The sequence below is a fragment of the Lolium perenne genome, chromosome 6, assembly GCF_019359855.2.
Source record: "Lolium perenne isolate Kyuss_39 chromosome 6, Kyuss_2.0, whole genome shotgun sequence".
NCBI lineage: Eukaryota > Viridiplantae > Streptophyta > Magnoliopsida > Poales > Poaceae > Lolium > Lolium perenne.
The window spans coordinates 18,577,129-18,589,104 of record NC_067249.2 but is presented as its reverse complement, the minus strand read 5'-3'; positions in this window follow the sequence as shown (position 1 = coordinate 18,589,104).

The window sequence follows — 11,976 nt, the reverse complement described above, 5'->3', positions numbered from 1 at the left end:
ACTTTCTAGTCTAATGCCGTAGCTAGTGCATTAAACAGCTCTTTCCTATAATGAACTTGTTGAGTACGCTCGTACTCATCCCACTCTTAAATCCCCTGCTTAGATATGGAGGCATCGAAGGAGGATCTACAGAGCAACTCGAAGACCGAGGAGTTAACAACTACTTCAAGAGACAGGGACAACATCGGAGGAGTCATATACCACATCCAACAAGGAGAAGACCTAGTTTAGCCATAGAAGGGAACTAGCTTCCTCGACCTAGCTCCTATTTAGCTAGAATCTATTCTTAGCCTCTGTAGTTAGTTAAATACTCTACAAATAGAGTTCGTGTTAGGATTAGACTACGAGTCGTTCTTCTGGAGTTTAGTTGCAGATTTACCTCATTGTAAAGTAGGAGGCTGTGCTGATCTTATGTAACAGAGTCTGTATGTAATTCTATAGACATGCCTTGGACCCGCATATGTTTCTGTTGTACCACTCTGAGCGATATAATACTAGTGGAACGGTGTTTCATTGGTGTTATATCAGACTTGCATACTACACCATGCAGTGGTATGCCGGGTCACCACACCCTCTATCCCCAATTATTTTTAATATTTTAGTAGACATGCTTGCCATCCTAATTGAGAGAGCAAAACATGACGGTCAAGTAGGAGGACTCATCCCCCATCTTGTTGAGGGTGGGCTTTCGATATTACAATATGCCGATGATACAATTATTTTCTTGGAACATGACATTCAAAAGGCTGTTAATATGAAATTAATTCTTTGTCTCTTTGAAGAGCTATCTAGACTTAAGATTAATTTTCATAAAAGTGAGATTTTTTGTTTTGGAAAAGCCAAGGATGAGGAAGAACAATACAGACAGATCTTTGGTTGTGATGCTGGATCACTTCCTTTCAGATACTTGGGTATTCCTATCCATTACAGAAAACTTAGAAATTCTGATTGGTATCCGGTGGAAACCCGATTTGAGAGCAAATTGGGATGCTGGAAAGGGAAATTACTATCCTATGGTGATAGGTTAGTCCTTATTAATTTAGTATTAACTAGTTTGCCTATGTTTATGTTATCTTTTCTGCAAATACCTGTTGGGGTAAGGAAATGTTTAGATTTCTATAGATCTAGATTCTTTTGGCAGTCAGATGAGAATAAGAGAAAATATAGACTGACTAGATGGAACATTGTGTGCCGACCAAAAGATCAAGGGGGCTTAGGTATTGAAGTGCTAGAAATTAAAGATAAATGTTTATTGAGTAAATGGCTCTTTAAACTTTTGAATGAAGAAGGGGTGTGGCAAGAGTTGCTACATAACAAATACCTAAGACAGAAGACCCTATCTGAGGTACAGGCTAAGCCTACCGACTCTCCCTTCTGGAAGGGGTTGATGGAGGTGAAAAGGGAGTTTTTTTAGAGGATCCTTTAAAGTGGGTAATGGTAGAAACACCCGCTTTTGGGAAGATACCTGCTTAAGAAAAACTCCATTAGTGACATAGGCATCCCCAATGGGCCTGCCGAAGATAATACCCTGGGTTTACTGAAGGCCCACGACCCGAAGAATATGAAGATTCGGAAGCCCAAGTTGATATTAAGGAAAGTTAGAATTGTAATAGAGGTGGTGTTTGTGATCTTGCGGGATGAGTTGTAAACCTTCCCGGACTCTGTAACTTGTACAACACGAATCCCTCGGCTCCACCTCCTATATAAGGGGGAGTCGAGGGACAAAGAAAGCATCGAATCATTGTCTCTCAAACCCTAGTTTTCATAATCATCGAGTACTTTTCGGCTGAAACCTTCGAGATCTACTTGCCCTCTACTTCCAACGAAACCCTAGTCTACAACCCGTAGGCATTGACAAGTTAATCCCTTGTCAATTGGCACCGTCTGTGGGAATTAGAGGCGTCAAGGATCTGGTCTCGATGGCACGTTCAAGATCGTCGACTTCATCAACAGCAAGCAACGCAATGGATCGAGGTAAACAGATCGCAACTGGTCTTGTCGATTTTGTTCCTCACCCGCCCTCCCGTTTGGATGCATATGCGTATCTGGAGGAGCCTATGGAGATGACGTTCGGAAGATTCCACTTTCGCGTCTAGAAAGAGGGAACGTATCGTCTCGAAGTTCCGATCTCGTCGGGATTTTCGGCGGTCGATTCCGATTTTTCGAACTCAATATCGTCGACTGAGTCAGGCGAAGAGGAGACTTCATCGCCATGCTTCATCAGCACCAGGGCAAGCGAAAAGCTCGCCAAGATCTTCAGCGACATGTCCTTCGAGTCATCTGCGGACTCCTATATAAGCGATGGCTCGAGCAGTGTCGACAGCTTCAACTTCATCGACAAATCCACTAGAGTGGGCAAGGTCTTCACCAATCTTCATGATGGTGTCACCAAACCCAGCATAGATCTGAATGCAAAATATCATCAGATTTATGTCATCGGAGAGCCAAGCCATGATCAAGAGGAAACATCGGAGGCTTTTGACGATTTGGGAAATCCATACGTTGATCCCTCTGATTTGCGACGTGGCCTAGGCAACAAATATATCGGGTCACAGCCACGAGATAGAGTTCAACTTCCACAAGCAGCATGGGATAGAGCCGCAAGAGCTATGGATGGTTCAGAACCAATGGCTACCACAGCCATGCCAGAAAAGTTACAAGCATATCAATATAGGCTCGCACGAGCTGCAAGGGAATTGGAAAAACAGACAGCTGCTTTAAACAGAAGAAGGGAGGCAGCCTCTGCATCAAGTAGGCGAAGGGCAGAGCTGAGTCGACAATCTAGAACTTCGGGTGATAGCCACAGGGAAGCTCGGAACAGAGCAAGATCAAGGTTACAAAACGTACCTGAAGGAGAAAGAGAGCACTTGGTTCAAAACCTCGACATGTCTTTTATGTCGATAGACACGAGAGGGAACATCATCCCTAAGACACCAGAAGCTGGGTATATGGCGACACAAGCTTTCATCCTTGCATCTAGGCCACCCCCAGGAGATCCAAGGGAGGCATTGTATAACATGGCAATGGCAGGAGTTGGAGCCATGGAAATGGCGTTTGCATCAACATCTCCCGAAGGAGCAGCAAGGCAAAATAGTCCACGACCTGCGGCAGCAACAACAGCAGCTCCCGAAGGACCAAGTGGATCAAGGGACACGGCAGCACAAGCAAGGGTCGACAGAGTGCGACAAAGCAGAAGGGAACATCGGCATTCCCCAGAGCCAAACGACGAGGATATGTGCGGTCTGCCATGCTTCACGAGAAGAGTCCGAAAAACTCGAGTCCCTTCGGGATTCAAGTTGCCTGATAACATCAAGAAATTCGACGGCCTTCAAGATCCAGAGGATTGGCTAGTTGATTATCTCAAGACAGTGAAGCTCACAGGAGGAACCAGAGCAACAGCTATGCAAAGCATCCAGGTGCATTTGAGTGGAGCCGCGCGATCTTGGATAAAGAAACTTCCTCCAGGATCTATCGACAGTTGGGATAGCTTCGAGGACGTGTTCGTCAAGAACTTCCGGTCCACATGCAAAAAACCTGCGTCATTAGAGGAACTGAGGGCGTGCCGACAAAAGCCAGACGAGCCAATGAGAAAGTATATCCAAAGGTGGAATATCATCAAAAACTCGGCAGAAAACATATCTGACGAGAGAGCAATAGATGCGTTCGTCGCAGGAATCAGGCGTGGAGATTTTGTCGAGGACTTGGGGAGGACCAATCCAAAGACAGTATCCGCACTAATGGAAATAGCAAAAAGATGGGCAGATGGAGAAGATGCTGTTCACAACAAACGGCATAGGTCGTCAGAGGAAGACCACGGTCGAAATTATCAACCAAGGCGACGATTTCCTCGACAGTACTCGAGCTATGATGCTCCAGGACAAATCTCGGCTGGCTTCCGAGCAAGCGCCGGAGGAAACAACAGAGATGATTACCAGAGAAGCAATGAGCAACGAGGTGACAATAGAGATGATTCTCGAAATAATAGGCAAAATAGCGGGCCAAGGTTCCAGAGGCCTTTCGTGTCTCCCGAAGAGATGATGAACGGGCTGTGTCAGATGCATTTTTTCCTCGATAGCAACGGAAAAAGACAGTCAGGACATCTGCAGAAGGATTGTCGAAATTTCCAGGCAATGCTAAGGTGGGCAGGGCATGCCAATGCTCAGGCAGCACATAGAAATCCTCGAGAACCCAGGAGTGAGATTCACCTACCACCCCCTCCCGCAATTACGGACGATAATCGACATCAGCTCAGAATTGCGGCAGCACCTGCACCACCGCCTTATGTAGATCCAAATTCCAATGGAGCGGTCTCGATGATTCAGAAAGGCAGGCCATCCAATAGAGCTCAGAAAGTAATCTCGCGACAGGTGTTCATGGCAGAGAAGATGCCTCCACCAACAGTCGAGTATCTTAATTGGTCAGGACAAGATATTGGCTTCACAATCGCAGATCATCCACAGCAAGTTCCTCGACCAGGGCAATCAACACTCATCTTACCAGCAGTAATTGCAGGATTTGACGTATCTCGAGTGTTCATAGACGGCGACAGTAGTTTAAACCTTATGTATGCAGATACATTAAGGAAGATGAACATATCCTTAGCAAACCTGAAACCAACAGACACGAGGTTCCACGGTATCACACCAGAGCAGCCAAGTTACCCGTTGGGGAAGATTAATCTCGATGTTCAGTTTGGGACCCGAGAAAACTACAGAATCGAGAGGCTGGAGTTTGAAGTCGTAGATTTCCCATCACAGTATCACGCTTTGTTGGGACGACCAGCATACGCTAGGTTTATGGCAGTACCACATTACACGTACCTGTTGTGGAGAATGCCTGGACCTAAGGGACCAATCACAGTCAAAGGAAGCTTTGCCCTAGCCGATAAGTGTGATAAGGATTTTTATCGACTGTCAGAAACTTTCGGGATGCAAGCAGAGTATATGGCGTCAAGACTCACGACTGACTACGACGTGCTACCAGATGTTGGAAGGCCAAATAAAGAATCGACTTTCAACACTGAGAAAAATTCTAAGGAGGTGCAGATTCACCCGACAGACCCGAAAAAGACGACATCCATCGCAAACGACATGGACCTCGCATAGGAAAGCGCGCTCATCGAGTTCCTCCGTGAGAACTGGAAAATCTTCGCATGGTGTCCAGCTGACATGCCAGGAGTACCCAGGGAACTTGCCGAGCACCACCTAAATTTGGATCCACTAGCGAGACCAATCAAACAACCTTTGCGGCGTTTTTCGGAGCCAAACCGCAAAGCTATGCTGTCAGAAATAGATCGACTACGAGAAGCTGGTTTTATAAAAGAGATGCATACAGAGGCCACATGGGTAGCAAACCCAGTGTTGGTGCCGAAGAAAAACACTAAAGTCCTTCGCATGTGCGTCGACTTTACGTGTCTCAACAAACATTGTCCAAAGGATCAATTTCCCCTCCCGAGGATCGACCAAATTATCGACTCCGCGGCAGGATGTGAACGTCTTTCCTTCTTGGACGCATATTCTGGTTATAACCAGATCAGATTGAAAGAAGAAGATGAAGTCAAAACAGTGTTCATCACACCTTACGGCGTGTTTTGCTATAGAACAATGCCCTTTGGTCTGAAAAACGCGGGAGCAACTTACCAGAGGATGATGCAGAAGTGCTTGGCGACACAGATTGGGAAAAACGTACAAGTGTACATCGATGATGTCGTTATAACATCAAAGAAGGGGACAACGCTAATCGAGGATTTGAAGGAAACTTTCGACAACCTCGATAAATTCTGCCTCAAATTGAACCCGACGAAGTGTTCCTTCGGCGTCCCGGCAGGAGAACTTCTTGGATTTCTAGTCTCAGCAAGAGGGATTGAAGCAAATCCCGATAAAATACAAGCTATCGTAACAATGAGGAAGCCAACAAAGTTGAAAGAAATACAGCAGCTAACGGGGCGAGTCACAGCTTTAAGCAGATTTGTCGCCAGGCTGGGAGAAAAAGCATTACCGTTCTATGCTCTAATCAAGCAAGGGGAGAAATTCCAGTGGAACGAAGAGGCTGATAGAGCCTTCGAGGATTTGAAGCGTACAATTTCGACACCACCGATCCTGGTGGCGTCGAAAGAGAAGGAACCTCTCCTGCTATACATCGCAGCCACACCCCAGGTGGTTAGCACGGTTCTAGTCGTTGAAAGAGAAGAAGAAGGAAAACTCCATGGAGTGCAAAGGCCGGTATATTTTATTAGTGAAGTCTTATCTCCTTCAAAACAGCGGTACCCGCAGTACCAGAAATTAGCATATGGAGTATTCACGACAGCAAGAAAATTGCGCCACTATTTTTCGGCACACCCGATCATAGTGGTCAATGAAGCACCTCTATCGCATATACTGAACAATCCAGAAGCCACAGGACGTGTCTCCCTTTGGGGAATAGAACTCTCTCCTCGGGACATCACGTATGAAAAAAGAAAAGCAATCAAGTCGCAAATTTTGCCAGATTTCATTGCAGAGTGGATGGAACTACAAAATACAGGACCCCCAGATTTATCGAGAACCTGGACCATGAACTTCGATGGATCCAAGAGAGTAGAAGGAGCTGGTGCAGGGGTGATACTTATATCACCTGAAGGCGACAAATTAAAGTACGTCCTACGGATGACTTTCCCAAACGCATCTAACAATGAAGCAGAATATGAAGCCCTTATACACGGGATGAAGATGGCGAAAGCTTGCGGCGCAACTCGACTAAAGATCTTTGGCGACTCACAATTGGTAGCTCAGCAGGTTATGAACCAATGTGACGCAGTCAACGACAGTATGGTGGCATACAAGGAGGTATACAATAAACTCGAGAAGCTGTTTGATGGATGCGAAGTAAATCACATCAGCAGGCTAAGCAACGACGAAGCCGATGTTCTTGCAAACATCGGGTCGCAGTGCCTTGCAATACCACCAGGAGTGTTTTGGGAAGAAATAGCTGAGAGATCCACAAAGCCAAAGAAGGCACAGAAGAAAACGAGGGAGGAGAAAACGTCGGCGCCTCTCAAAGAAGTTCCAGACGAAGAAGAGGACCAAGAGCTGGTGATGATGGTAGAAGTTCCATGGATGCAAGCGTACATATCGTATATCCTAAGGAAAGAAATACCCGAAGACCCAGTTGAAGCAAGGCGAGTTATTCGACGATCCAAAGCCTTCACAGTGGTCAAAGGGGAACTATACAAACGAAGTATTTCGGGCGTGTTGCAAAGATGCGTTACACCCGAAGAAGGAAGGAAAATCCTAAAAGACGTACACGAAGGAATATGCGGTCACCACGCAAGCAGTCGAGCTATCGCAGCTAAGGTTTTTCGGGCTGGATTTTACTGGTTGTCAACGATTGAGGACGCAAAAGAGATTGTACGAACCTATGATGCGTGCCAAAGATTTGCCGCAAAACCCCACTCTCCGGCGGCAGAGCTGATGCCAATACCATTGTCTTGGCCGTTTGCCCAATGGGGACTCGATATGGTGGGAAATTGCATAAAGCTTCGCCAGGAGGATACGAGTACATGTTGGTTGCTGTCGATAAGTTCACCAAGTGGATAGAAGCAAAGCCGATAAATTCACCAGATGGAGAATCAGCAGTCAAATTCGTAAAGGGCATCGTTTTCCGGTTTGGGGTACCTCACAGCATCGTCACAGACAATGGCAGTAACTTTACGTCCAAGGAATTCAAGGAGTACTGCGCAGAAGTAGGCATTAAATTGCACTTTGCGTCAGTTGGGCACTGATACGTCTCCGATGTATCGATAATCTCTTATGTTCCATGCCACATTATTGATGATATCTACATGTTTTATGCAGACTTTATGTGGTTTTTATGCGTTTTCCGGAACTAACCTATTGACGAGATGCCGAAGTGCCAGTTCCTGTTTTCTGCTGTTTTTGGTTTCAGAAATCCTAGTAAGGAAATATTCTCGGAATTGGACGAAATCAACGCCCAGCATCTTAGAATCCCCGGAAGCATCCAGAACACCCGAGAGCCGCCAGAGGGGGGCGCGGCCAGGGCCTGGGCCGCGCCCCCCTATTGTGTCATCGCCTCGTCGCCCCTCCGACTCCGCCTCTTCGCCTATAAAAAGGTCCCTGACCTAAAACCTCGATACGGAAAAACCACGGTACGAGAAACCATCCAGAGCCGCCGCCATCGCGAAGCCAAGATCTGGGGGACAGGAGTCTCTGTTCCGGCACGCCGCCGGGACAGGGAAGTGCCCCCGGAAGGCTCCTCCATCGACACCGCTGCCATCTCCACCGCCATCTTCATCACCGCTGCTGTCTCCCATGAGGAGGGAGTAGTTCTCCATCGAGGCTCGGGGCTGTACCGGTAGCTATGTGGTTAATCTCTCTCCTATGTACTTCAATACAATGATCTCATGAGCTGCCTTACATGATTGAGATTCATATGAGTTTTGTATCACAATTCATCTATGTGCTACTCTAGTGATGTTATTAAAGCAGTCTATTCCTCCTCCATGATGTAATGTTGGCAGTGTGTGCATCATGAAGTACTTGGTTTATGCTATGATTGTGATCTCTTGTAGATAATGAAGTTAACTATTACTATGATGGTATTGATGTGATCTATTCCTCCTTTCATAGTGTGATGGTCACAGTGTGCATGCTATGTTAGTACTTGGTTTGGTTGTGTTGATCAATCTTGCACTCTAAGGTTATTTAAATATGAACGTTGAATATTGTGGAGCTTGTTAACTCCGGCATTGAGGGTTCGTGTAATCCTACGCAATTAGTGGTGTTCATCATCCAACAAGAGAGTGTAGAGTCTAGCATCTATCTATTTATTCTGTTATGTGATCAATGTTGAGAGTGTCCACTAGTGAAAGTATGATCCCTAGGCCTTGTTCCTAAATACTGCTATCGCTACATGTTTACTGTTCTACTGCATCTGTACTGTTTGCCATATTACCACCATCAACCACACGCCAGTCCTGGACAACAAAGCACTTTTCTGGCGCTGTTGCTACTGCTCATACTTATTCATACCACCTGTATTTCACTATCTCTTCGCCGAACTAGTGCACCTATTAGGTGTGTTGGGGACACAAGAGACTTCTTGCTTTGTGGTTGCAGGGTTGCATGAGAGGGATATCTTTGACCTCTTCCTCCCTGAGATCGATAAACCTTGGGTGATCCACTTAAGGGAAACTTGCTGCTGTTCTACAAACCTCTGCTCTTGGAGGCCCAACACTGTCTACAAGAATAGAAGCTCCCGTAGACATCAAGCACTTTTCTGGCGCCGTTGCCGGGGAGGAAAGGTAAAAGGCACTCATACTCCGGTTCCAGGTAACAGTACTTTTCTGGCGCCATTGTGTGTGTGCTCGAAGCTATTTCCTTTATATCCTGCAATTGCATCTTTTTGTTTCTTGTTTACACTAGTAAGGCATAATGGACAATAATGAGCTTTTTATTCTATTTCCTGATTTAAGACATGGATGGTTTGATCCGAAAATTAAAAAACCCATGAAACATATTAGTATGAACACTTTGAACACCATTGTTGCTAATGATATGGAAAATTCTAAGCTTGGGGAAGCTGGTTTTGATGAGCATGATCTTTTTAGTCCCCCAAGTATTGAGGAGGAAATTTACTTTGATGATACTTTACCTCCTATTTATGATGATTATAATGATAGTAGTCTTTTGGTTCCATCTGTTATGGAGGATAAATCTTATTATGATTATAATATGCCTCCTATATTTGATGATGAGAATAATAATGATAGCTACTTTGTTGAATTTGCTCCCACTACAACTAATAAAATTGATTATGCTTATGTGGAGAGTAATAATTTTATGCATGAGACTCATGATAAGAATGTTTCATTTGATAGTTATATTGTTGAGTTTGCACATGTTGCTACTGAAAGTTATTATGAGAGAGGAAAATATGGTTGTAGAAATTTTCATGTTACTAAAACACCTCTCTATGTGCTGAAATTTTTGAAGCTACACTTGTTCTATCTTTCTATGCTTGTTGCATTATGCTTCATGAACTTGTTTATTTACAAGATTCCTTTTCATAGGAAGCATGTTAGACTTAAATGTGTTTTGAATTTGCCTCTTGATGCTCTCTTTTGCTTCAAATACTATTTCTTGCGAGAACATCATTAAAACTGCTGAGCCCATCTTAATGGCTATAAAGAAAGAACTTCTTGGGAGATAACCCATGTGTTTATTTTGCTACAGTAATTTTGTTTTATATTTGTGTTTTGGAAGTTGTTACTACTGTAGCAACCTCTCCTTATCTTATTTTATTGCATTGTTGTGCCAAGTAAAGTCGTTGATAGTAAGGTTCATACTAGATTTGGATTACTGCGCAGAAACAGATTTCTTTGCTGTCACGAATCTGGGCTAAATTCTTTGTAGGTAACTCAGAAAATTATTCCAATTTACGTGAGTGGTCCTCAGATATGTACGCAACTTTCATTCAATTTGAGCATTTTCATTTGAGCAAGTCTGGTGCCTCAATAAAATTCGTCTTTACGGACTGTTCTGTTTTGACAGATTCTGACTTTTATTTCGCATTGCCACTTTTGCTGTGTTGGATGGATTTCTTTGTTCCATTAACTTCCAGTAGCTTTGCGCAATGTCCAGAAGTGCTAAGAATGATTGTGTCACCTCTGAACATGTGAATTTTTTATTATGCACTAACCCTCTAATGAGTTTGTTTCAAGTTTGGTGTGGAGGAAGTTTTCAAGGGTCAAGAGAGGAGGATGATATACTATGATCAAGAAGAGTGAAAGCTCTAAGCTTGGGGATGCCCCGGTGGTTCATCCCTGCATATTTCAAGAAGACTCAAGCATCTAAGCTTGGGGATGCCCAAGGCATCCCCTTCTTCATCGACAAATTATCAGGCTCCTTCTCTTGAAACTATATTTTTATTCGGTCACATCTTATGTACTTTACTTGGAGCGTCTGTGTGCTTTTGTTTTTGTTTTTGTTTAAATAAATGCTTGTATGGGAGAGAGACACGCTCCGCTGGTTCATATGAACACATGTGTTCTTAGCTTTTAATTTTCATGGCGAAGGTTGAAACTGCTTCGTTAATTGTTATATGGTTGGAAACAGAAAATGCTACATGTAGTAATTGGTATGATGTCTTGAACAATGTGATACTTGGCAATTGTTGTGCTCATGTTTAAGCTCTTGCATCATATACTTTTCACCTATTAATGAAGAAATACATAGAGCTTGCTAAAATTTGGTTTGCATAATTGGTCTCTCTAAGGTCTAGATAATTTCTAGTAAAGAGTTTGAACAACAAGGAAGACGGTGTATAGTCTTATGATGTTTACAATATGTCTTTTATGTGAATTTTGCTGCACCGGTTCATCCTTGTGTTTGTTTCAAATAACCTTGCTAGCCTAAGCCTTGTATCGAGAGGGAATACTTCTCATGCATCCAAAATCCTTGAGCTAACCACTATGCCATTTGTGTCCACCATACCTACCTACTACATGGTATTTCTCCGCCATTCCAAAGTAAATTGCTTGAGTGCTACCTTTAAACAATTCAAAATTTATTACCTCTGATTTGTGTCAATGTTTTATAGCTCATGAGGAAGTATGTGGTGTTTATCTTTCAATCTTGTTGGGCAACTTTCACCAATGGACTAGTGGCTTCATCCGCTTATCCAATAATTTTGCAAAAAGAGCTGGCAATGGGATTCCTAGTCCCAAATTAATTAATCTAAATAGACACTCCTCCATGGTATGTGATTGTTGGACGGCACCCGAAGGATTCGGTTAGCCATGGCTTGAGAAAGCAAAGGTGGGGAGGAGTGTCATCATAATAAAACTAAAATAAAAAGGCACTCCTTCATGGTATGAGATTGTTGGCAGGCACCCGAGGATTTTGTTAGCCATGGTTTGTGAAAGAAAGGTTGGAAGGAGTGCCACACAAAAATAAAATAAAATGGGAGCCACTCTTTGAA